Source organism: Bos indicus, chromosome 4 (assembly GCF_029378745.1).
Source record: "Bos indicus isolate NIAB-ARS_2022 breed Sahiwal x Tharparkar chromosome 4, NIAB-ARS_B.indTharparkar_mat_pri_1.0, whole genome shotgun sequence".
Lineage (NCBI taxonomy): Eukaryota > Metazoa > Chordata > Mammalia > Artiodactyla > Bovidae > Bos > Bos indicus.
This window is the reverse complement of record NC_091763.1, coordinates 89,682,211-89,707,033: the sequence shown is the minus strand read 5'-3', so window position 1 is coordinate 89,707,033 and position 24,823 is coordinate 89,682,211. Positions and strand designations below refer to the sequence as shown.

At 36.9% G+C, this 24,823-nt stretch overlaps 1 pseudogene; it reads left to right on the top strand.

Annotated features, from left to right (window-relative positions):
• The first annotated feature begins 2,217 nt into the window (after window positions 1–2,217).
• Window positions 2,218–24,823, top strand: part of LOC109558120 (motile sperm domain-containing protein 1 pseudogene) — a 33,014-nt pseudogene continuing 10,408 nt past the window's right edge.

The window sequence follows — 24,823 nt, the reverse complement described above, 5'->3', positions numbered from 1 at the left end:
TAATCTAAAATCCCCTTATAGATTGTATCCGGTTTCCCCATTCCTTTTTCAAAACTTGTTGTGACATTTGTTTTTACTTATTTCTTATGTTCTCTTCAACTGAACTCATATGTCTTTTTGTCCTCCCTAATCCAATAAAACTGCCCTAGTTAATCTTCTGAAATCTAGACACATATATTAGCATCTATTCAATGTACTGACTTCCACATCTAATAGGCATCCTGTATTTAATGTACCCCAAACCAGACACTTCATTCTGCTGCCACTTTAACCCCAAACTAGCATGTTTCTCCCTAAGTGTCAACTTTTCCATAATCAACACCACATTCATCTAGTGGATTTACCCAGTGGATGCATCCAATAAACCCACTCCAAGGTGACAGAAATTTTGAATTATATATCAAAGATATATAACACCTCACATGCAGGCTTCCCTGGTAGCTCAGTTGGTAAAGAATCTGCCTGTAATGCAGAAAACCCTGGTTCAATTTTTGGGTCAGGAAGATCCCCTGGAGAAGGGATAGGCTAGCCACTCCAATATTCATGGGCTTCCCTGGTAGCTCAGATGGTAAAGAATCTGTCTGCAATGTGGGAGACCTGGGTTCCATCCCTGGGTTGGGAAGATCCCCTGGAGGAGGGCATAGCAACCCACTGTAGTATTCTTGCCTGGAGAATCTCCATGGACAGAGAAGCCTGGCGACTGTAGCCCATGAGGTCACAGAGAGTCGGGCATAACTGAACGACTAAGCACACACATCCAAACCAACAGCAAATCCTCTCAGCTCTACTTTCAAAATATATCTTGAATCTGGGGCTTCCCTGGTGACTCAGTGGTAAAGAATCTGCTTGCCAATGCAGGAGACACAGGTCTGATCCTTGGTCTGGGAAGATCCCAAACGCTGCGAGGTAACTAAGCCTGCAGGCCACAACTACTGAGCATGTACTCTAGAACCCTGGAGCTGCAACTAATGAAGGCCACATGCCCTGGAGCCCATGCCACACAACAAGAGAAGCCACGGCAATAAGAAGCCCGTACAATGCAACTAGAGAGCAGCCATCACTCGCTGCCAACTAGAGATAAGCCTGCACAGCAATGAAGACCCAACACAGCCAATAAATACATACATAAAAATTTTATATATATATATATACATATCTTGAATCTAAGCATCAGCACACCCACCAATACTACCTTACTCCTTGACCAGTATAACACTTTAATTTGTTTCTCAGTCTCCACACTTTGTCACCCATAATGTTATTTTATATATATATATATATAGATAGAGAGAGAGAGAGAGAGAGATCTATATATCTATATATATATCACTCTCTTTCTTAAAACTCTTTAAAAGGTTTAATAGCACCATTTGAAAAAATTCTGTCCTTACTTTGGCCCTCCAATTCCAAAGAATTTGGCTTGTAACTGTATTTCCTGTCACATCTCCTATCATCACCTACCTCACTCACTGTCCTCTAGCCAAACTGATCTCTTGCTTTTGAGCTTTTATGCTTGCTGTTTTCTTTGCCTGGATCGTTATTCTCCAAGTGATCCATATAATTTTTTCCTCACATTATACAGGTCTCTTTTCAAATGTAATCAACTCAGAGAGTTAGTCTAGTACTACCCTATGTAAAATAATACCTCTGTCTGCTATATATTGGGTTTCCCTGGTGGTTCAGCTGGTAAAGAACCTGCTTGTATTGTGGGAGACCTGGGTTGGATCCCTGGGTTAGGAAGATCCCCTGGCAAAGGGAACTGCTAACCCCTCCACTATTCTGGCCTGGAGAATCCCCATGGACAGAGAAGCCTGGCAGGCTATAGTCCATGGGGTTACAGGACTGAGCGACTTTCACTTTCACTTGTTATCTGTCATTTTGCCCTGCTTTGTTTTTCTCCTTAACACTAACTTCATAACTATTATTTACGTAATTATTTTAATAATCTATACACCCCCATAAGTGTAAACATTAAAGCATGCTTTATTGACTGAGGCATTCCTCTCACCTATGAGACAGTAAATAGTAGATAATCATTACTTACCCATTGAAAAAGTTTACAGAAAATAGCCCACATAGTATCACCCAGATCAAATGAAGAACACAGTTTCATGAAGTCTCCATGTTTTATCTCCATGTCCCCAATCTATATTTCTAGGGCAAAGAAATACTTGGACAAATTTACCCTGGACCCATCAGTTACACATCCCATTAGCCATGGCGAAAGGGTGGCAGTCAATACAGGTACCACTGTACACAGTTACAGCTATGGGAGTATTTAAGAAAAAGGGGTATGAATAGGCAGGAAAATTAAATAACTTGTCTTCACTTTCATCTATTCAACAAATATTTATTGAGTACTGAAACTGTGCCAAGAATTCTAGAAGGTAGGATACAATAGGAACTTGGCAAACAAGAACCTTTCTGTTATAAATCTTTCACTTAGTGAATGGAGCTCCAAGTATATATGACACTCTTGCCTCTGGTCCATGAAAAAAAGAATCAGAGTAAATGAAATTGAGTTCTTTTGTTGTGTTGCATGCTACAATTATTTAAATGTATTAATTAAAATAGGAATCCTTAGAAAACATCATGAAGTGAATATTGAATCATTTTCACACTGATCTTGATTATAATTTCACAGATAAATTCTTAGAATTTTTTGTCTCTTACATATTATTTAGAATTTATAAATGTGAGTATTTATTCCAAAAAGAATATATCTTTTTAAATGTGGTATACATGCACTTGACTCATTCTCATAACCTCTACCACAATATAACCACTACTAAATTTATTCACTGTTCAACCTTCAGCACATTGCTCAGCCTCTCAACCTTATTTTGTTATCTACAAAATTAACAGACTGGATTAGATGTTCAGAAAGCCTTTTGTGAGCTTAACATATTTTCAGTTCAAAAAGATGTATGGCAAAACCAATACAATATTGTAAAGTAAAAAAAAAAAAAAAGAAAAAGAAAGAAAACCAATGGAGACAGATTTCTGTATTCTAGAAAGATGTATCATTGGTGCACCATGGTCCACCATTCTCCTTTTATGAGAAGGTCCCATTGACTCTAAATGTTTTCGATGGTTAAGACTGCTGTTTAGAGGATATACAGTCAGGGACAGCAAAATAGATAACCACAGAGAAATGTTTTCTAAATAGTTCAATTATGACCAATTAAAGTTTTGAGCATTCTAGAAATTAAAGTGTCAAAATTCCTCTGAATCTGAAGACATAAACTGATTTACTATGGTTTAAATTCTTCCCTCACATGTGATGTTTATGTTTTGTTTTGGTCAGCTCAGTTTGTTGACATTGAATTTGAATGCTTTAGGACATACTCTAGTTCACTGAAGTCCATAATTTCCCATTATTCTACACTGGTTGTTCACAAATTTGAGCATAAATTACAATCACCTGTAGAGCTTGTTAAAACACATATTGATGGTCTCATCCTATTAATATGCATTATTTAAAATTTCCCTTGTGTTGCTAATGCCACTGGTCTCAGGTCTGCATTTTGACAACTACTGCTCTGTACTACTTCTGCACTTTATATTATTTGTCAAGCCTCTAAAGACATCTAAATTCATGACTCACTGCCAAAAACAATTTACTCTAATCCTAAGACTTTTTTTTAACTGTTAATGAGTAGACATCAAAAAGAATTGAACTGAGCTTGTCAATCCCCATATGGCCTTGGATGTGATTAACATACATGGTGTTCTTTAAAGCTGTTTGACCAGACAACAAACTATTAGAAAGAGTAACTCAGAAAACAATCCCTTTTATATATGTGCAGGAAAAATAAAATATCTAGGAATAATTTTAACTAAGGAGGTTAAAGACTTGTACCTGTTACAAGATGCTAATGAAAGAAATTGAAGATGACACAAACAAATGGAAAGATATACCATATTCATGAGTTGGAAGGATTAATATTGTTAAAATGACCATACTACCCAAGGCAATCTACAAATTTCATGCAATCTTGGTCAAAAATACCAGTGGTGTTTTTCATAGCACTAGAATAATTCTAAAATTTGTATGGAAATGAAAAAGACCCTGCATAGCTAAAACAATCTTGAGAGAAAAACAAAGCTAGAGGCATCACATTCCCTGCTTGCAAACTATACTATAAAGCTGCTGTAATCAAAACAATACGGTACTGGCACAAAAAAGACACATAGATCAACTGAATAGAATAGAGAGCCCAGAAATAAACCCATATTTGCATGGGCAATAAACCTATGACAAAGGAGACAAAGATATACAATAAGGGAAAGATAATCTCTTTAGCAAATGGTGTTTGGAAAACTTTTGCCAGCTACAGGCAAAAGAATAAAATTGGACTGCATGCTAAGTCACTTCAGTCGTGTCTGACTCTTTGTGACCCTAAGGACTGCAGCCTGCCAGGCTCCTCTGTCAACCGGATTCTCCTGACAAGAGTACTGGAGTAGGTTACTGTGCCCTCTTCCAGGGCATCTTCCTGACCCAGGGATTGAACCCATATCTTCTGCATCTCCTGCACTGGCAGGGGGGTTCTTTACCACTAGTGCCACCTGGGAAGCCCCAAAATTAAACTACTTCCTCATATTGTGTACAAAAACAGATTCAAAATGGATTAAAAAATGTAACACTAGAAACCATAAAACTTCTAGAAGAAAACATAACTAATACAGTCTTTGACATTGGTCTCAGCAATATTTTTTTGGATATGTCTCCTCACATGAGGGAAACAAAGCAAAATAAATAAATGGAACTATATCAAACAAAAGGCTTTTGCACAGTGAAGGAAACTATCATCAAAATGAAAAAAACCACCTACTGAATGGAAGAATATATTTTGGCAGGGAGAATTAGATGAAGGCAGTCAAAAGATACAAACTTCCAGCTATAAGATAGGTAAGTACTAAGGATATAATGTACATGATTAACAAAATTAACATTGTTATATGTTATATATGAAAGTCGTTAAGAGAGTAAATCCTAACAGTGCTCATCACAAGGAGAAATACTTTTTTTTCCAATTTCTTTAATGTTGTGTCTATATAAAATGATGAATATTCACCACACTTATTCTGGTAATCATTTCATGATGTTATGTAAATCAAGCCATTATGCTGTACACCTTTCACTTATACAGTAGTGTATGTCAATTATATTGCAAAAAAGCTAAAATAACTAGATAAAAATTTTTAAAACATTGTTTGATCTGGACTGTTATGTGACTATCTTATTCAGACCACACAACTAAACTATACACCTAGTCGGGTATGAGGATTCTCCTAAAAGGAACAGATATTCTCATGTTCTTAAACACTATATATTGGGGTACAAAAATCTGTAGTTATCAGATTTATCTTTAGACCTTGATAATGAGTTCATCTTAAGTAGTGAGAGCATAGGTAGTATCAATCTTCTATGTTATTTCTCACTATAATTATATACATATATAAAGCTATATATATATATATATATATATATATATAGTGTGTGTGTGTGTCTATATATATCCATATATATTCATCTACCTGTCCACCAGAGTGATTCCCACAGTAGATACATTATTTTTCATTCTTTTCCCTTATCCTCCTTAACTTGCCTAAAAAATCAGTACTGATTCCTCTTTTCCAAAACCTTCCCATTCTGCAAACTCTAAAGTACATTATTTCCTTACTGGACTCTGGGGGAATCTTACTGCAGTTGTGACACAGAGCTGTACTGCAGATACGACAGGAAAGAATAACTACTATAAAGATCTACTATTTGTCTGGATTGTAACAGCATTTCAGAAGAGAAAAGTTATTATATTTGACAGATAAAGCAAACTACATTGCCAGAGAATTAATTACTGTGGCCATGAAACCTATAACTTTTGTTTATGCTCTCTATACAAAATGTGTTTGTTTATTCAGAGAAATTGATATGTGAAAATGTCAAAACAATATTAAGCATCCAAATTGTATACTAATCATGATAAATATTGATAAAAATCTAAATTCCATATAGGTTAAATGGATCTTTGCTTCAGAAGTTTAAGTCTTTTATAGTGCAACATGTAATTGGTTTATTGTTAAATCATTAGAAATAATCAGCATCATATTACAGGGATTTAAATTTTTAAGATCTCTACCTAAAGAAACTAGCAAGTTGCATTTTTATTTCTTTACTTAATAAATAATTTGGCTGATTTTGTTTGATTGCTTTATTTTGTTATATCCATCAAGGCCCTCAGTCTTATAGCAAAGACTCAGGGACCAAGCTGAGAGCTTGTGCCCTGTGATGTAAAGGGAAGGGATCATCACTAGTCCCTGCCTCCAGCTCTCAGAAAGCAGGAAGTGGAGGTGACTTGTGAAGACATATAATCCTCAAGGAAGCTTTGCCCTTTCTGTTGCCTTTGCCTAAAGCATATTCACCCTGCCTCTTTGTCTAATTAACATCTATATATTCTTTTTCTCAGTCAGTTTGGGCATCATAGCCCCTAATTAAGCTTACTGTCCTTTCATAGGGCCACTAGGCTTCCCTTTATCGCACTTATTGCAGCTGCATATTATATATTCATTATTATATTATTTAATGGATGCCTCTCTCACCCCCAGAAATGAGCTTCCTACAGGCAGTAGTGTGTTTTTACACAGAAACAGTGTGTAACAACACGCCTGACATCCAATAGGTACAAAATCTATATATGTATATCTTATACATGCATATATGTGTTCAGTGAACAAATGTATGAAATATCTTTGCTCTTGGTCTACCACTTGAATTGAAATTTCCAAAGTTATAATCATTGATTATTATATAAATGAAATAAGAATTTTGCCCAATTGTTCCCAGATAAAATGAGAAATATTATCTAGGTTTTTCCTTTTTATATGGGCAATTTATTAGGTCCTATAGATATGGCTAGCTCATTAGATTAAATTTTAATTGAATGACAGGTGAAAGAGTAGGACTGTGCCTTTTAAAGCATATTGAAATGTGACCTGAGCTGAGAGCTCTGTGCAGCAAGCATGAGCAGTAAAGGAGAACATTGACCATCTAATCTGGTGGAGAGAACTCTGAAATGATGGAGAGGGCTCCCTGCCTTAGAGGACTTTTTAAGGTCCACTCTACTAGATGTTGTACAGGAGACAGGAATCAAGACATCCCAGTGGAAAGAAATGCAAAAAAGCAATATGGCTGCCTGGGGAGGCCTTACAAATAGCTCTGAAAAGAAGAGAAGCGAAAAGCAAAGGAGAAAAATAAGCATTTGAATGCAGAGTTCCAAAGAATAACAAGAAGAGATAAGAAAGCCTTCCTCAGCAATCAATGCAAAGAAATAGAGGAAAACAACAGAATGGGAAAGACTAGAGATCTCTTCAAGAAAATTAGAGATAACAAGGGAATATTTCATGCAAAGATGGGCTCAATAAAGGACAGAAATGGTATAGACCTAACAGAAGCAGAAGATATTAAGAAGAGGTGGCAAGAATACACAGAAGAACTGTACAAAAAAGATCTTCACACCCAAGATAATCGCAATGGTGTGATCACTCACCTACAGCCATACATCCTGGAATGTGAAGTCAAGTGGGCCTTAGAAAGCAGCACTACGAACAAAGCTAGTGGAGGTGATAGAATTCCAGTTGATCTATTTCAAACCTGAAAGATGATGCTGTGAAAGTGCTGCACTCAATATGCCAGCAAATTTGGAAAACTCAGCATTGGCCACAGGACTGGAAAAGTTCAGTTTTCATTCCAATTCCAAAGAAAGGAAATGCCAAAGAATGCTCAAACTACTGCACAATCGTTCTCATCTCACACGCTAGTAAAGTAATGCTCAAAATTCTCCAAGCCAGGCTTCAGCAATACGTGAACCGTGAACTTCCAGACACTCAAGCTGGTTTTAGAAAAGGCAGAGGAACCAGAGATCAAATTGCTAACATCCGCTGGATCATGGAAAAAGCAAGAGAGTTCCAGAAAAACATCTCTTTCTGCTTTATTGACTATGCCAAAGCCTTTGACTGTGTGGATCACGATAAACTGTGGAAAATTCTGAAAGAGATGGGGATACCAGACCACCTGACCTGCCTCTTGAGAAACCTATATGCAGGTCAGGAAGCAACAGTTAGAACTGGACATGGAACAACAGACTGGTTCCAAATAGGAAAAGGAGTACGTCAAGGCTATATACTGTCACCCTGCTTATTTAACTTATATGCAGAATACATCATGAGAAACGCTGGGCTGGAAGAAGCACAAGCTGGAATCAAGATTGCCGGGAGAAATACCAATAACCTTAGATATGCAAATGACACCATCCTTATAGCAGAAAGTGAAGAGGAACTCAAAAGCCTCTTGATGAGAGTGAAAGAGGAGAGTGAAAAAGTTGACTTAAAGCTCAACATTCAGAAAACAAAGATCATGGCATCCGGTCCCATCACTTCATGGGAAATAGATGGGGAAACAGTGGAAACCATGTCAGACTTTATTTTTTTTGGCTCCAAAATCACTGTAGATGGTGATTGTGCCATGAAATTAAAAGATGCTTACTCCTTGGAAGGAAAGTAATGACCAACCTAGATGGCATATTCAAAAGCAGAGACATTACTTTGCCAACAAAGGTCCGTCTAGTCAAGGCTATGGTTTTTCCAGTGGTCATGTATAGATGTGAGAGTTGGACTGTGAAGAAAGCTGGGCGCCGAAGAATTGATGCTTTTGAACTGTGGTGTTGGAGAAGACTCTTGAGAGTCCCTTGGGCTGCAAGGAGATCCAACCAGTCCATTCTAAAAGAGATCAATCCTGGGTGTTCTTTGGAAAGAATGATGCTAAAGCTGAAACTCCAGTACTTTGGCCACCTCATGCGAAGAGTTGACTCATTGGAAAAGACTCTGATGCTGGGAGGGATTGGGGGCAGGAGGAAAAGGGGACGACAGAGGATGAGATGGCTGGATGACATCACTGACTCAATGGACATGAGTTTGAGTGAACTCCGGGAGTTGGTGATGGACAGGGAGGCCTGGCGTGCTGTGATTCATAGGGTCACAAAGAGTCAGACACAACTGAGCGACTGATCTGAACTGAACTACTACTTGATTCAACAAGATATTTGTTCTTGTTGCTAGGAGGATGCTAAGTATTAAAAACTAATATAATAAAAAGGAAAATGAATATGATAAGACTTTTCATTCCCATTTTAAAATTCTTAGCAATTCATATTATTTGATTAGAATCCTCCACAATTTTTAATTCCATTAAATAGCCACTCATCCGGAGACGGAGGAAACTGGAAGTTCAAGATTTCCTTTTATAAGCAATAGAATAGCCAGTCTTGAGAAGTTTTGGAAAGATTGCCAAATCTCACCTTGTGGTCTGCATAAGAATTGATGTTGTTTTCTTTTGATTAGTTTTCTAATACTGAAACAGTAAGCACTGATTTAAATTTCATAGTGTTAGGTCTTTGGTGGATCAGATTATCAAGAGAGCTATCACAGGGCTTCCCAGGTGGCAAAGAATCTGCCTGCCAATACAGGAGACATGGGTTTGATCCCTGGGTCAGGAAGATACCCTGGAAATGGCAACGTGTTGGACATGACTGAAAATACACACACACAAGTTCATTATAATTTTTACAGGTCTATATTTAGAAAAATTTTTATTGTAAAATCTGTTTTTCATGCATGCTAAGTCACTTCAATCGTGTCCAACTCTTTGCAACCCCACAGACTGTAGCCCACTAGGCTTCTCTGTCCATGAGATTTTCCCAGAAAGAAATTAGAGTGGGTTGCCATTTGCTCCTCCATGGGATCGAACCTGTGTCTCCTGCATCTCCTGCACTGTCAGGGAGGTTCTTTATCACTGTGCAACCTGGGAAGCCCAAATCTATTTTTAAACTAAATAACTATAATAACTATATTTTCCTATTTAATGAGTTTAATAATGAGTTTCAAAATAAAAAATTACAGAAAAACTAGACTATATTCCTTGATATATTTAGAATATAACATATTTTATTTTCTTATGTTTTAGCACTTGAAAATTTTTTAAAAATGAAGTGAACCAACCCAATATTCTCTGTGTTTAGCATAACTGTATGCATGATTGCTTTGTTGTGGCAAGCTAACCAGGGATGAGGAGATGATACTAGAAATTAATACAGTTACTTAAGAAAAGCAACAAGTTACAATTTCGACTTCAATGATGATAATGAACATGAGTTCAATTATATGTGGGTTTAATTTGCTTAAAAGTTTGCTTCTGTTAATTCAATTTCGCTATTTTAAAAAAATCTTACTCAAAAGAGTAACTTAAATCAGATAGACTCACAAAGAAATGCAGGCTTGACTCTAAATCTATTTGAAAATATTTTAATATCAAGGCATCATTAATAGCTGCAGCTTCCACGACTTTGCATATCTGATAGCTGTCTAAAAACTTTAATTGTCTCTTGAAAAGTCAATGATGCTGAGCAGCACGCCCAGCAGCAGTGCTCTCTCTTGCTGCCTCCAAGTCTCACATTGTGAGCCACCAAAGCAATGCTACGAGTGTGCACTCCTGCAAGATCAGACTGGAGCTTGTTTTAAGGCCTGATACATCTATAGATGAAACTACAATTATAACCTGACAAAATCATACAACTTCCCTGGAGGCATGGAAGATGCTGTTACATGCAAAGTACTGGGAATGACTGGAATTGTCCTGGAAACTTTTCCTGTGTGTATATATTAACAGCATAAACACAGTGATTAAAGAACCTCTCTTTCATGAAGTTAATAAATATCAAGTATTTCTATTGAGTTTTACAATTGTAAATTTACTGGCATACTTCTGTAAACTTTCAGATATCACCACTTGGATAAATGTATCCTGATAAGGTAATCCTCTAAAACCTCCAAACTCATCCAGTTTAAAGCTAGTCTTAACTTGAAGACTGGGAAGAAATCTGAGAGTAAGATCGACTTTTCAGATATTGATGGGAGACGTGGGAGGTTACTAAGAAGCCCTCAGCAGCCTGATTAGAACTTGCTTTGTAACATTTCTTTCCTCATGATATCCTGGTGTCCTCTGCGGAGAACTTCCATCCTAATGCTATTATGTAAATAAATGCTGTGTGTTAATGCTTGAACTTCAATGTATACACAATCAGTAGTAACATACATATATATATTTTAAAATAATATAATCCACCGTAAAAATCATCCCTAGATAAGCACAAACAAGAAGAAAAATTTTCCTATTCATTAATAAGAGCAAATATAAAATATCAGTCAAAACTTTAGTAAAATGTACCTGTTTTCTTTTGATTGCAAAAGTAAACATTAAAACTATTTTAAAATACTAAAACACAAAGAGGAAAATAAATATCCTTAATAATCTCACCCTCAAAGATAAATGCTAAGAAAATGTTTGCGTATAGGCTTCCAGGATTCAACATCCTGTACATATATAAGTGAAGTTTTACAAAAACACAGTTGTTGAAAGTTCTTGAATTTGTTCTATTACATTCATAATGTTATGATTATTTCCCCCATGCCATTAAATATTCTAAGCGTAAGTCTGAATGGTTGTTCATTGTATGTTTGTAGGAGTATTTGTTTAACAAATTCCATGTTGCTTCATATTTAACCTTTGTTGTTGATCAGTCGCTCAGTCATGTCCAGCTCTCTGCCACCCCATGGACTGCAGCACACCAGACTTCCTTGTCCTTCACTATCTTCTGGAACTTGCACAATTCATATCAACTGAGTCGGTGATGCCATTCAACCATCTCATCCTCTGTCATCCCCATCTCCTCCTGCCTTCAATCTTACCCAGCAACAGGGTCTTTTCCAATGAGTCAGCTCTTCATATTAGGTGGCCAAGTATTGGAGCTTCAGCTTCAGCATAAGTCCTTCCAATGAATATTCAGGAGTGATTTCCTCTAGGATTGACTGGTTCGATCACCTTGCAGTCCAAGGGACTCTCAAGAGTCTTCTCCAACACCACAGTTCAAAAGCATCAGTTCTTTGGTGCTCAGCCCACTTTATGGTCCAATTGTCACATCTATACATGACTACTGGAAAAACCATAGCTTTGACTATACGGACCTTTGTCAGCAAAGTAATGTCTCCACTTTTTAATACACTGTCAAGGTTTGTCATAGCTTTTCTTCCAAGGACCAAGTGTCTTTTAATTTCATGGCTGCAGTCACCATCTGCAGTGATTTCAAAAGGGAAAATGAAAGTTACTCAGTTGTACCTGACTCTTTGCGACCCCATGGACTGTAGCCTGCCAGGATCCTCTGTCCACAGAATTCTCCAGGCCAGAAACTGAAGTGAGTTGCCATTCCCTTTTCCAGGGGATCTTCCCACCCAGAGATCAAACCCAGGTCTCCCACATTGCTGGCGAGTTCTTTACCGTCTGAGCCACCAGGGAAGCCCAATTCCAGCAGTGATTTTGGAGACAAAGGAAATAAAGTCTGTCACTGTTTCCATTGTTTCCCCATCTATTTGCCATGAAGTACTCTGCATATAACATAAATAAAGAGGGTGACAATACACAGCCTTGAGGTACTCCTTTCCCAATTTGGAACCAGTCAGTAGTTCCATGTCCAGGCACTAAATAACAAGAAAATCTGTTAGAAGGTTGTGTCTCATTCTAAAAGAAAGATAATAAGTCAGGATCGAAACACTGGCAAGGATCATGTAAAATAGGGGAAAAGAAAGGGATTTAATACATAGATTAGCAATCACATACTGAGAAATCAGCACAGAGGGAGTGGGCAGAGGTGGGAGTGATGGAAGTAAAAGTAAGAAAGAAACCAAGGATGATTCTGAGGTTTCTAAAGGACCTAGGTTAACATTTACCCTGTCAATTTATATATTTCATATGCATCCAAGCCAATTATTTTTATTCTGTGTGAAGGTTATTTCATGGACTAGAAAAACTTTCAAAAAAAAAGTCTCAGTGACTCAGGTGATATTAAACATCAGAACATCTAATAAAATGAGAAAATACTGAGAACATGTTATGATTTTGAGGACAACAATCGTTTCACTCTTCTAATTAGGAATACAGCCTAGAGTGTCTTGTTTAAATGGACCCCATTTATTATAGCATGCCTTTAAAGGAATAGTATTTTAGTCCTGACATTTTAGCAACAAGCTGAATAGAAAGTTAGTTAATTGGTTCTGCTATGGAAGCATGGCTTCCAATTAGACTATAGACTCTGAAAGTCTAAGTTTAGCTACACTGCAGGTGGAAAATGGACTCCAAGGTATTTTATGGCTTACTTCTTACAATAAATATATATAAAATAACTATGTCTCAAAACCATAGTTTCAGGCATGAATTAATTTATTTGTATTTAATCTGTATTAAATTGTTCATTTATATTAAGTAAAAATCCCCTAAAAATATTAGTGTTCTTCTTTCCCTTCCTCCTTCCCTCCTTCTTCTCTTCCTCTTCTACTACCTCCCTCCCATCCTTTCTCCCTTCCTTCCTTCCTTTTTTCTTTTCTTCCTTCCCTTCTTTGTTTTGGCTGACACATGCAAAAATCAGTAAACAGTATTAATGGAAGAGAGTAGAAAGGCAATATTGCATAACAGATTCTGAACTCCAACTGTCTTGGATTCAAATTCTGGCTCTGCTGCTAATCAGTATCCTGACCATGAATAAATTACTTATTTCTCTAAGACTCATTATTTTCTAAAATAGAGATGATGATGATAACAATATCTACTTTGAAGGGTAATTATAAAATTTAAATAAGAAAAGGAATGTACAGTAACAATGGGCCTAGCACATAGTATATAGTTAATACTGATTAGCTATTATTACTATTAATAAGTAGTCATGTGCACTGACATTAGCTACGAAGGAAAAAATCATGAGCGCCTGAAAGAGATACAAAAACGGTCAAAAACAGATTAGTGTCTTTTTTGAAGAAGTCTCTTTTTCTTAGCCCATCTTTACTGATGATTAATTGTAAAAAGGTCCCAATTCACCACCTTTTCCTACATCCACATTCTTTTCCTCATGACTGTGCAGCTCCTTCCTTCAGAAGGTATAGACTTTGGCCACAAGAATAAAATAGAAGTGACAAAGTGCCAGTTCCATGTGGGGGATTCAATAACCTTGAACACTTCCTCATGCTGCTTCCTGGAAAGGAACCAGTCTTGGCTGGTCTGCTGGAGGACGAGAGATCATGGGGACCAGAGAGCAGATGGCCAGCTGAGATCATAGATGAGCCAACCCCCAGCTGATCTACAGCTGTCCACCGATGGGGTTCAGAACAAGCTGCCCCAAGAGGTGTCACTCTGGTGTTCAGATTGTTTCGAGCCGAAAACAAGTAAGGCCCCAAAGACTCAGCATAACCCTTGAACTTCCCCCTACTGACTATAAGAATTCAAGATAGAAGGTGTGTTCCAAGGAGTTATCACCACAGATAACTGCAGTAAAGAAGTGGCACCCCACTCCAGTACTCTTGCCTGGAAATCCCATGGACAGAGGAGCCTGGTGGGCTGCAGTCCCTGGGGTCACGAAGAGTCGGACACGACTGAACGACTTCACTTTCACTTTTCACTTTCATGCATTGGAGAAGGAAATGGCAACCCACTCCAATGTTCTTGCCTGGAGAATCCCAGGGACGGGGGAGCCTGGTGGGCTGCCGTCTATGGGGCTGCAGAGTCGGACACGACTGAAGCAACTTAGCAGCAGCAGCAGCAGCAGGTGTGGTAGATAAGGAGGAATTTAGCAAAGCCCCACAGTCAAAGCCCTTTCTGGGTCCCAGTGTCTCTTGGTGACCAAGCAAACACTTGTTTATCAAACATTAACTTTTTTCATCTTCCTGTAAATTTCCTTATTCCTTTTTGAAGTCCCAAGCCCCTAACTCATTCTACTTAATCCAAAATTGTCTGTCTTTGGCATCCTTCATGCTTATGTGAATTCCCCACAGGCACATAAAAAATTTTATTTACTCCTGTTAATCTATCTTATGTCATTTTAATTATTTGACCAGAGGAAAGAACTACAAAGGGAAGAGGTGAGCTTGGGGGAGATATTACCTTCTCCCACTCCACAGACACAGTAGAGATTGGCCCAGTCTGGTCCAGATCTGCAGAAACAGCAAACCATGAACTTATAAGGAAAAATAAACGTGTATGTAGTATATCACTGAGGATTTTACTTGTTTGTTAGCAGGCATTATTGGGGCAGTAGATTCTTGGTAATTCCCTGCATATAGAAGAAATTGAACATATCTTTGATAAAAAAAAATGTTTGCTTGTGAATAAAGACTTAAAAATAAACATAGGAAAAGAAAAAAGCACAGCATAGCAATTTAGTTACCACTGGAGCACTTACTAACTGCCAGATAGTGTGCTAAACTTTATGTGTACATATAAATATATACTATTTATGCACCTATACATATGTAATTTCATTTAATTCTTATGAGAAACTTTTGAAGAAATTTATCAGAAGAAATCAAAGCTGAAAGAATTTAAGTAACTTACCTAAGCTTTCACTACGATTTCTGCTCGGGTTTGTCTGACTCCAAAGTGTATATCAATGCTCTTGTGATATTGTCTTCCAGTATAGATTTATTCATAAGTCACAAGGCCTCTGCATTCATTTACTGCTGCTGCTGCTGCTGAGTTGCTTCAGTGGTGTCCGACTCTGTGCAACCCCATAGATGGAAGCCCACCAGGCTCCCCCATCCCTGGGATTCTCCAGGCAAGAGTACTGGAGCGGTTTGCCATTTCCTTCTCCAATGCATGAAAGTGAAAAGTGAAAGTGAAGTCGCTCAGTCATGTCCGACTCCTAGCGACCCCATGGACTGCAGCCTACCAGGCTCCTCCGTCCATGGGATTTTCCAGGCAAGAGTACTGGAGTGGGGTGCCATTGCCTTCTCCGCATTCATTTACTAGAACTTGATTAATACACAGTTTTATCAGTGACGTATAATTTCTACGGTAACAATGAATTATTATTCTAAACACTTTTTGGCTCCTTTTAACAGAAGCAGAGAATCAAAATCAGTAATCCAGACAAGTGCAAACAAGGCAAAACACTTTCTAGTAAACACATTATTTTCTCAAACACATCCTTTTTATAATTAGCAAAATAATAAATTCTAAAGAAATTCAAAGCACATATACAATCTGAGGATAACTAAGAACTAATCTGGTCAATAGATTTACACAGACTAGGACAAATCAAGTGAAGGAATACCTAGTTTCTCCGTTTTCAGAGAACAACTTTTGTAAAGGTCTAAAATATAAATGCATAAGATAATTTTGTGGAAATCATTAGAAGGGACACGAACAATGTAAATTGTTGAAAAAAGAAAATGCACTCTCCCTTGGAAGAGATGGTTTTGAAATTTTATGAACATGGAAATATCACTGTAGACTGAACCTGGAAGAATTCGAGTATCCAACTTAAAGAAAAAGTGTCATCAGCTTTACTGAATGAAATGACCTTACGCTGCTTAGTCCTCAAAGGAAAGGAAAAACCAACCAGCTTTTATGTTCTAGAAGCTGCCAGTCATGCAGCAGTGAACATGAGCCGTCACATGAGTCACTTTTCTTTCAGCTATAATCTCTTTTCACAGTGACAAATGAATCACAGAAGTCAATCTCAACTCTGACTATGAAAAATCTTCTGCAGGGATTTTTATTTGAAAAGAGTAAAGACAGGCAACCTAAGATTTCACATTAGGAGGCAGACAAAATGAGTGTGAGCCTAAACTGGTTCAGGCGTGCACAGAAAGGGTTTCAGAGCCCTGCCTGGCATGTTAGAGAGAGTTCAGTCCTTGAGACAGAACAGGAGACCACATCCTGTCCCATGGCCTATTAGCTCAGTGAGTGGCTAAATTAGTCAACCTCTGCAAAACTTAGTTTTCTCATTCATCAAAAAAGAGAAGATAATAAAATCTACATGATAAGACTGAGATGAATGTTAAACAACGTACTGAGGCTTTTTTACCCACATTCCACTAAAAGCTCTGATACAAAATCAATTAAGCACAAAGGAATCCTAACATCATTTTATACTATATGACTTAATGCATAAAAATACCTTGCTGCTATTTTTCTGCAAGCATATGTTTATTTCATCCCCCTAATCAAACAACTATTTCCAAAAAGCATGGCTTTCTATTTCTTTAATGTACCCTTCAGTTCTGAATACTGTGAAGACCCTCTCTCTGCCCAAAGAAGGAACTCATTAAATAAGGTAGATAACTATTGAGCTACACATTCCAAACAAAAGAGTGAGATGTTGTGAATCATGTTTTTATATGGATTCAGAAGGCACTACATGAATCATACCAAAAGCAAAACATGTACCAATACTATTTCTGCTCATTAGTAAAGTTTTATATAATCTCCATGGTTTTTTCTCCTGCACTAGTGCCTTGTGGACAGTTCCAAGGCATACCATTTGTTTCTCAGTCATTAGTAAGAATTAATAAGGTAATTCTGGATATCTCAATGGAACTTTTGCTGAATACTCTGGTCTCTCTACTTATTAGACAAAATTATTGTCAGGTTAAGAAACCTCTTAGTGGTTGCTGAGCTCCTGTTGCTACTCATTAGAAAATTCTGGAGCCAGGAGGAATACAAAAGGAAGGGGTTTATTAAGGTTCATTTTTTATGCTGAATAAAATTTCTGCTATTAGCACACATTGCAGCATTTCAGTTTATACTATACTAGCTACGTTTTAAAAATACACCCATAAATACATTAAATACATTAAATGAAAGCATGGCAAAGGGATCCTTGCTCTGTTAAAACCTCTGATGAATGATGCTGCCTTGCTATAAACAAAATGCAACATAAACATGCCCCCAACTTGAATTTTACTGGACTACTGCTAAATGTACGTAATTTAAGTACAGAAGCTATTATTTTGTGGTTAGTCTCAGGCAATTATCACAGTTTTAAACCTTGCCTTTGGTTTCTATTATTCTGTTTTTTTCAGTCTCAGCACAGTAGAGTGTGTCTGTGTGTGTGTGTGCGTTTGTCAGCACATAACTTTCAAATGATTCAAGATATGTTATATATATTTAGTTTAAAGATCCACTAATTAGCAGTTTCATACTCAAGATGCTTTTATAATGTGAAAAGCAAGAAGAGAGAAAGCATGAGAAAAAAAAATGTGGTACTGTGTAAAACATTTTTAAGCCTTTCCCACCCGGATGCATAGCAAACTTATTTTACTACATAGGAATTAAAGATAAGGTGAGCACATCATCAGAGAGTTATTTGCCAAGCCCTAGGAATTGGTTTTAAATACTTGGATAATATTTATCTACATTCCATAAAATACAAAAGATTTGTTTATTGATATAGCGCCATCTTCTGGTAAGTATTATAAAGGTAGTTGGTTTCACACCAAAATAGTATTGAAATCATTTAAAGAATTTAATGAAAAATTGATCTATTGTAACAAATGTCTAGAATTGCATTCTACTAGGGCTTTCTTAACATTTTAGTGTTATACTAACTTGCTACTTGTTAACCTTGACTTTTAACCTTTTCCAAGAAGTTTAAAGTTATTGTCAAATGGCTACACATGGCATAAAATCAATACAAACTGTACGATTAAGTTATATATGAGTGTCTTTTATACATAACGTGTCATTTTATAAATTTATTTTATATGTAATATAAATACATGTCTATATAAAAATAAAAATTTACTTGGATAATCTAAAAATTAGAATTATGTATTCCACTGCACAATGGGATATAATAAATACATACACACACACACACACACACACACACACACACACAATTCTACACATAAAAGATCCAAAACATAGGAACTGGCTAGCATTAATAGAAATGCAACACGTCAAAAATGGACTGCTTGTCTAAATATACCTTAACAAAAATTAAAAATTAAAATGCAAACATAAAATTGAACAAAACTCTTAGCATGTATGAAATAAAAAGGGCCAGTAACTCTAAAATATAATCATTATAATTATTATCAATGACAAATGCTCACCTCCTTAAAATATTATAATTTAAGGAGCAATTTTTAAAAAGGCAGTGAGAACACAGAAAAATGAGATTAATAAAATTTTATAAGTAAGGAAATAGAAACTTAACAAAGAATAAGCTTAGTAAATAAACCAAAAAAATATTTTATCCTTATATACAATGAATTGTAAGCTAAAAAATATGTTTTTAACTAAAATTTGATAAAAAATTAAAATTGCAAATTCATAATTTTAGGAGTATAAATGCATACCATATTTCTGAAGATATTTGTCAATATGCACCAAAAGTTCATTTTAATGTATATAACCTCACATAATAAGGAAATGTGTGAGAAACATGTAAAAAAGAAAATTTAAAAATTTTAGTTTTGGGAATTCCCTGGCAGTCCAGTGGTTAGGACTCCATGCTTCCACCGCAGGGGCCAATGGTTCAATCCCTGATCAGGGAACTAAGCTCCTGCATGTGTGCTGAGCAGCCGAAACAAAAACACACACACAAAAAATTTTAGTTTCATTTGGTTTGTTTGTATTATACATTGGGAATATTTAGAAACAAATTAGACATCTTAAGAGGATTATTTATATTAACTGCAATGCCTTAACATGATAGAAAGATACTATTGACAGAATGATGGTCACAACATATTGCTTAGGAAAAAAAAAAGAAAAGAAAATGAACAAAGTAATATGTACATGATTCATGGAAAACAATGAATGGGGTACATCAGTTACTCACAGGTCATCTCTGGATATTAAAATTACATGTAAATGTAATTTTATATTAATCCTTATTTTCTGTATTCTAAATAGTAACTTATTTAGAACAGAACTTTTAAAAATTATAATTGCTAAAATTCTTTAATTTTCAAGCACATATAAAATGACATAAATCAATAAACAGTTATTAAGAGCCTGTATTTTGTGTAGTTACACTTAAGTATAAAGTGTACTGTGGAACTAAGTCACAAATCAGTAACATAGCAGGGTAGATGAAAAGCACTGTATAAGTGAATACATCAGCAGGATATTTTGACTTAAGACTTCAAGAAACTGAACGCAACCTTGTTGAATATGCTTAAACAAAAAACAAACAAAAAAATATGGGCAGGGGTGGGGGGGAAATTATTTGCTTACACATCTGGGCAGAGCAAAACTCAGGCTGATCTTAAAGATGACTGAAAAGAAGGATGTAGAAGCAGACAGATCTGGGCTCTGTTTCTGTCCATGTGACATCATTTTCTAATGTCAAGTTTTCTATATGGTGGAAGCAGGGGATGGTCCATAGCAACTTAGGGCTCATACCCATGTAACTCCATTAAAAAGACTACAGTTCAAAAAATTTTGACTGGTTGAGCTTGTGTTGCACCCACACTCTACAGCCCAGGATATAAGTTAACATAACTGGCACTCTCCACTGCTAAAAAATAATATTTGACACCTGTTAAAATAGTAAGTTAGACTTTTCTTTTGGGACTATTGTGATAAATATCAAGATATCAAGACTATCTGGGGTCCCTGGTGGCTCAGCCTGCCAAAAGAATTTGCCTGCCAAAGCAGGAGACCCAGGTTCTATAGGAGGATCCCCTGGAGAAGGAAATAGCAACCCATTCCAGTATTCTTGCCTGGGAAATCCCATGGACAGACAGGCCTGGCAGGCTACAGTTCATGGAGTCACAAACAGTCAGACATGATTTAGCGACTAAACAACAACAATATCAAGACTATCAAAACAGAGAAGAGAGATCAGCCCAAACTCCTCATACAGAAAAGACAACTGGAAATGTATAGTCGATGAGCAGAATAAGTGGTTATTGGATGAAAGTTACAAAGAGAAGACATCAAGGTGGGGAGGAATTCTTGTTAAACCCCCTTAACAGGGTTCTTGATGAAGACAGGCCAGGGTGATCAGATATCAAGGGTGGAAGGACTCTTAATAAGAAGACTTAGCAGGATTCTTGCTACAACTGAACTAGGCAGGCTATACAAAGGGCCCAAGGACAAGGACTAGTTAAAAAGTGGGCTCTGAGGACCCTGACTAAAGTTTGGTCAAGGAGAGAGTCTTCGTTACCACTAAAACCACATTTTTGAAAGAGGAAGAAGGATACGGGAACAGGGTTCTGCTCAAAACAAAGGATAAGAATTTAAACATCATAGTGCGACTCACTAGAGGCTTATAAGAAATCAGTCATGGGAAATAACTCCAGCTTAAAGATACTTAAAGAAAAGATGAGTATAAATGTGATATTGAAAATTAATTAGCATTTTATAGGCAGACATGAGAGCAGGAAGGAAGCCACTGCTAAGTCATGAACAAAGATAAGAAAGCAGGAGAAGAGAGATGAGCCTGTATGTGAATAAGTTCAGCAGTCTGGCTGGTATGTAGGATTCACGTAGAGAATTAACAGAAGATAGTTTATAAAAGTCTATTAAAGCTATATGTGGAGTATCATGAAATTCCAGCAAAAGAATTTGAACTCAGTCTGACTTTTCAAATCAGAGTACTTCTATCTCCATGAAAACGTGGTACAGCCAGGGAAACTTGGAGGCATATGGCAAATCTTCCTGAACATCAAAATCACCTCAAGATTTGGAATGAAATACTAGGCTCTTTAACCAGGAAGTATTTTTAATAACATGAAAACAAATGTTGATAGTGAGACAGGCCTGGGACCTAAGACCCTTTGAAGCAGTGCTGCAGAACTTCCCCCCGGGCACACCTCTCCCAGAGCAACAAAATACAAAGAAGCTGCATGGGGCCAAAAATAACTGTGCACATGTACAGCTGGGGCAAATTCTGAACCAAAAGACGTGAAGACAACAATAACAAAAAACTCAGCTGCCATTTCTGAAGAGCCAGTAACAAAAGAAAAGTGGGTGGCAAAAGCAGAGTACTGTGCATGCCTGCACTCAACAACGCAGAGGGGTGGGCAAACCACCTAAGCCATTCCTCTGCCCCGACCCCAGGATGTACCCCTATTCTACCCTCACTTCATATAAAGAATGGAACAGGAGGGTGTAGGGGGAGCTGTGAACAAAGGAACAAGTTACTTGTTTCACTTCCTCCTACTGCCAGGGCAGGAGCCCCAATAAAGCGTTGCCTGAAATTCTTATCTGACCTCTAGTCAATTTCTGTTACTTGGGAAAGACCAAGAACTCTGATTGGTATCAATAGTATGTGATTAAGAATGAAAAATTAATTTGCATTTTAAAACTGCAAGGCAAGATTGGAGGAGAATTGATAAATTCTTTGCCCCCAGGATCTTCCAGTCCTCTCCCATCTGCCATTTGGATAGAAATTCTTGAGAACTCTGCTGCAATTCAAGGATGTGTGAGCATGAAGACAGAATAATGAAAAAGCATATATTATATAAATGTTAGTGTGAAAAGTGAACGTGAAAGCCATTCAGTTGTGTCAGACTCTTTGTGATCCCCATGGTCTATACAGTCCATGGAATTCTCCACGCCATAACACTGGAGTGGGTAGCCTTTCCCTTCTCCAAGGGATCTTCCCAACCCAGGGATCGAACCCAGGTCTCTTGCATTGCAGGCGGATTCTTTACCAGCTGAGCCACAAGGGAAGCCCTAGTGTATACAGAATCAGGAAAGAAGGGTAAGAATAAAGAAATGGAAGCTAGTTAGAAAAATATTTTTATAATTCAGGTATAATACCATAAGGTAATGGCAATGGAGATGGGGAAAAAAGGAATAATTTAAGAAACACTATAAAGGAATTTAAAAATATGTACCATGTTTTTAAATAAAATTCTAACCACATTAATGAAAATAATGTTAATACTATGTTGTTAAGTCAAACTGACACTAAGGTCATGAAGAATGCCTAAGTCCACTGAGGTATTTGGTCCAGTGTACCTTTTTGTCACCCCTTTTTGCTTACCTGCCACAACATAGGGCTAATGATTAAGAAGGTAATATTCATGAACTCCCACAGACATTGTTCTCATCAGACTCCAAGACTTCCATGGCAAGAGGAGCCATAAGTCTAATGAGTAATTCTTCATCCCTTCCAATTTCAACAAGACTTCACTTTCCTTCTGGGATACTTAAAAATGGAAGCTAATTACAAGAGTTGATAAAAAGTCTGAACTCTTGGGTACAGTTGTTCTGGTGCCGTGCCTGAAGAAAGACAATATAAACTTTGAAGACAGGAGAAAAGGTAGTTAAAATCAAGAATATGTGGAAATTTTCATATAATGAAGTGGGAATCATGAATCACAAAAAGTAAATTTGAAAGGAAACATAACTGAATTCTATAAAAGAATGAGGACGATACCGAGGTAACTGATTCTGGAACAAAACAGCACCTACCATGTACTAAGAAATTGTATTTGCCATAATGCATTCTATTTTGAGAACAAAACTGGTTATTATTATTTTAACATTTCAAATAAAGAAACTCAGGCTCAAAGAATTTGAGGATTATCCCACAATGAGTGAATGAAATAGTGCCAGGTGATATCAAAGAAATTATCACTCATACCCCAGTGGATGAAGATAAGAGGTATCAGAGCCTAAAACTAAAATTAAATATAAGTGAATAAAAATTCAAGGAGAACTCGGATTCTTGACTACAGCTGTGCAGTGAATAGTGAGTATATATCATGAAGATTTTTGGAATAGAAGGCTAAACCCTTTGAGACCGAAGCATGGCAAATAATTGGGAAGCTTTTATAACACCACTGCCCTGTCTCTCTCAGAAACAGAATTAATGTGTAACAGCATCAAAGTTGTTAAAATGTGACAGATATTTATCAAGCACAATGCTTAGGATATCTTAACTCTATTAACATTCCTATGACATTATTACAAATAATCAAACATCTGTGTTTTAAAAAGATGTTTTTATATGTATAATATCATATATGAAACGAGTCACCAGTCCAGGTTCGATGCACGATACTGGATGCTTGGGGCTGGTGCACTGGGACGACCCAGAGGGCTGGTATGGGGAGGGAGGAGGAAGGAGGGTTCAGGATGCGGAACACATGTATGCCTGTGGCGGATTCATTTCGATACATGGCAAAACCAATACAATATTGTAAAGTTAAAAAATAAAATTAAAAAAAATAAAATAAACTATAAGGGGAAAAAAAAGTTGTTTTTATTTTATACATAATTGCTTTTCTTTGTCATAGAGACCCAGAACTATACGGTAATGTAATCCCCAGGATCCATGCCATGGGACTCTATTATAAATGAAGCCTTGGTACAGTGAGATCTTTTTGGTATTTCCAGTAATAAATCCCCTGAGATAGGGTCAAAAACACATCTACTTTATACTGAATTCTACATTCTCCACAGCAGTACTGTGAGGCTCTGGCCTTATATCATAAATGTGAAAGCAAACCCTCAAAAAAATTTTGATTCAGATGGAAAACCTAAGAATTATCTTTAATATGACCATGTAATGCTACAAAGAATTCTGAGCAGCTCTTGTCTAACAGCATTCTACTGTCTCATGAGATCTATGTACCAAGTAATAGCTGCCAACCAAGCCAAATCCAAAGCCAATTTCTAATTTATTATTTCATAGGGAACTTTGAAATATGCTCATTTAAAAATCTGCCACATAACAGCAAGTTCTGTACCACTCTTCTGTAATGTCAGTACAATATTGCTAAGCACAGGAAAGAAGCATGAATGTTGACACTCAATTATGGATATTAAATTCAGTCTCCCATTTCAGATCTATGTCAGATGTCACCATCTTCAGGAATTTATAAATGAGCAATTCTCTTCCTCTAGTCAATGTAATATGAACTATAGCTTGAGAAATATTATGTTACACCACTCTTCTTTGGCTACACACCTGTAAAA